This window comes from Lepus europaeus, chromosome 10 (genome assembly GCF_033115175.1).
Source record: "Lepus europaeus isolate LE1 chromosome 10, mLepTim1.pri, whole genome shotgun sequence".
Taxonomy (NCBI): domain Eukaryota; kingdom Metazoa; phylum Chordata; class Mammalia; order Lagomorpha; family Leporidae; genus Lepus; species Lepus europaeus.
In genome coordinates this window covers 71,594,283-71,597,161 of record NC_084836.1, presented here as the reverse complement: position 1 = coordinate 71,597,161, position 2,879 = coordinate 71,594,283, and the positions used below count along the sequence as shown (strand labels likewise).

At 45.5% G+C, this 2,879-nt stretch overlaps 1 pseudogene; it reads right to left on the bottom strand.

Moving 5' to 3' along the window:
• Positions 1 to 898: 898 nt before the first annotated feature.
• LOC133767791 (large ribosomal subunit protein eL21-like) lies at positions 899 to 1,411 on the bottom strand (annotated as a pseudogene).
• Positions 1,412 to 2,879: the final 1,468 nt, after the last annotated feature.

Genomic DNA, 2,879 nt, shown 5'->3' with positions numbered 1-2,879 from the left:
TTACTTCTGCTATCTCTCAGAAGCAACGGATATCTAATGCAATGGGTAGAGAACAATGAAGCAGCAAAAATTTCTAGAAATTAAATTTGAAATGTCACAATGTTATCCCTTTGCTTTGCCATCATAATCTGGATTAAATGGAGCCTGTGAAGAGGCTGGGAAGAGAGAGTCAGTCATCCTAGCTCTATGAGGTCACAGCTGAGGTCATAGAGTGTTGAAAGGGCAAGGTCAATATGGGGAGCAGAGGACTGCTGTGAGATGGGTCTTGAAGAGGGCAAAATCTAGTGGGGAAGGGGTGGGGAAAACTGTGATTTGGGTAGCCCATTCAGGTAAGTTTCTGGGTATAAGATGTGGCTCCTGACTGGAGTTGGGAAGTGGATAAGCATAGAAGTAGAAGAGGTTGGGGAAATAGGAGGGCTGATTTTTTTTAAGATTTATTTATTTATTTGAAAGAGCTACTGGGGGAGGAGAGAGAGAGAGAGGGAGAGGGAGAGAGAGGGAGAGAGATCCTCCATCTGCTGGTTCACTCCCTAGATGGCTGTAACTTGACAAAGCCAGGAGCTTCATTCAGGTTTCTCATACAGGTCCAGGCACTGAAACACTTGGGCCATATTCTCCTGCTTTTCCCAGGCCATTATCAGGGAGTTGGATCAGAAGTGGAGGAGCTGGGATGTGAACCAGCATCCATATGGGATGCCAGCATCACAGGCGACAGCTTTATCTGCTACACCACAGAGTGGGCCCTGTATGGGAGGGTTTATCTCTTGTTTAGGATGTTGCTTTGACCTCTCAGCCTCAAGTATCTGACAGTATGAACTGTGGGGCTTCCCTCTTCCTCTGCTAAGCACTTGAAAGCTAGATCTGACTGTTCTCTCATCTGTAGTTCTTTTTTTTAGCTCTTATTTATTTATTTGTTTTACATTTATTACGCCATGAATTCATAAGGAATGGGTTCCAGCAGTTCAGGCTCCTTTCCATTGGTTCTGACAAAGTGGGCTTCTCTGGGTGGAGCAGGCTGACACTTTAGTTGAACCCAGGTGCCCTTCTCTTTGGCTTCCTTCTTTTTCTGATCATTTTCCTTCACACGTTTCAAGAAGCTATCTCGGCTCTTAGAGTGCTTAGTGTGTTCAATACACACATTTATTCTCTTGGCAAGAATCTTGCCCTTCACTTGTTTGTTTACAACCATGCCAACAGCATGCTGGGTAACGTTGTAGACTCTTCCAGTTTTTCCATGGTAACATTTATGGGGCATTCCTTTTTGAGCAGTACCCATTCCCTTGATGTCCACAATGTCACCTTTCTTGTAAATGCGCATGTATGTGGCCAAAGGAACAACTCCATGTCTTCTGAAAGGCCTGGAGAACATGTACTGGGTACCTCACCTCTTTCCCTTTGTGTTCGTCATCTTGGCGAATTACTGGACTATGGCGGCTCCGGCCGAAAGGAAGTCATCTGTAGTTCTACCCTTAGCTGAGTATGAGGATCTGTTGTAAGGAAGGGTAAAGGGGGAGATCTGCCAACCTCAGACTCACCAGGAATTACTTCTTATTCATGTCTTAGAGTCCACCAGCAACTCAAGAAGCCTCTGGCCTACTCCTTGCCTTCCAATCTTAGCCACATATTTTTCACTTAGGTTGTCCTTTTTCTTCATCCACTTTCACAATGGAATTTCTGTTGCTACTGAAAAAGGGCAGGGAGATTTCTACCAGGGTGAATGCTTCTCACCCTTATCTTTAAACATACACACACACACACACACACACACACTGACCCCGTTCAAAACCCAGATCCTTCCTGACCTGGGGGAAATTTGTTCAATCAGTTCTTCAGATTGTGCTTTCTTTTCACTATAGCCTGCCTCTCCCCTATTCATTTATGCCTCCCCAGGGCCTGGAGCTATCCCCATCTTCAGCTCCATAATCTTTGGTTTCTGTCCAAGAACGAATGGCACAGCATGCCTACCAGGATCAAGAACAAAAGACAGGAATGATGTCCAACCAGCAGAAAAGGTAAATGGGGGTAATGATGACCATCAAATGTCCTTAGCTTGGATATATTCTATGGGAGAATAATTAGGGTCACCTGTTTTTCATCTCTCTTTGGCTGTGCTCACTTCCTGGCCTGCCTTGGGAAGGTGTGAATGTCTATGTCCTCCCCCTTCTCCATTCTCTGGATGGAAGGGACAATAGCAAGTATTTGTAATTCTAATTTAGAAGATTGGCATTGATTGAAATGCCTCTAGGAGCTAATTGGGTATATAATCCTAAGGATATCTGTTCATTCCAGGGTCAATTTTTTTTTAAAGATTTATTTACTTATTTGAAGGTCAGAGTTACACAGATAGAGGAGAGGCAGAGAGAGAGAGAGAGAGAGAGAGAGAGAGAGAGAGAGGTCCTCCATCCGCTGGTTCACTCCCCAGCTGGCCGCAATGGCCAGAGCTATGCCGATCCGAAGCCAGAAGCCAGGCACTTCTTCCAGGTCCCCCATGCAGGGGCAGGGGCCCAAGGACTTGGGCCATCTTCTACTGCTTTCCCAGGCCATAGCAGAGAGCTGGATTGGAAGTGGAGCAGCCAGGACTCAAACTGCTGCCCATATGGGATGCTGGCACTGCAGGCAGCGGCTTTATCCGCTATGCCACAGCGCCGGCCCCCCAGGGTCAATGTTTTCTAATCTTAATATTCTCAATAATGTGAATTAAGGTCAGTCATCTAAAACTATCCTTCTGTTAGATTATGGTGGAGAAGAAGAATCTAAATTGCTGCTTGAGGCTGAATACGAAACACAGGGAATGTTAGTCATAAAGCCAGAAAAAAGAGAGGCTTGCCATGAACTGATGGGTCAAGGAAAACTTCAAAAGGGAGCTAGAACTTCAGTCT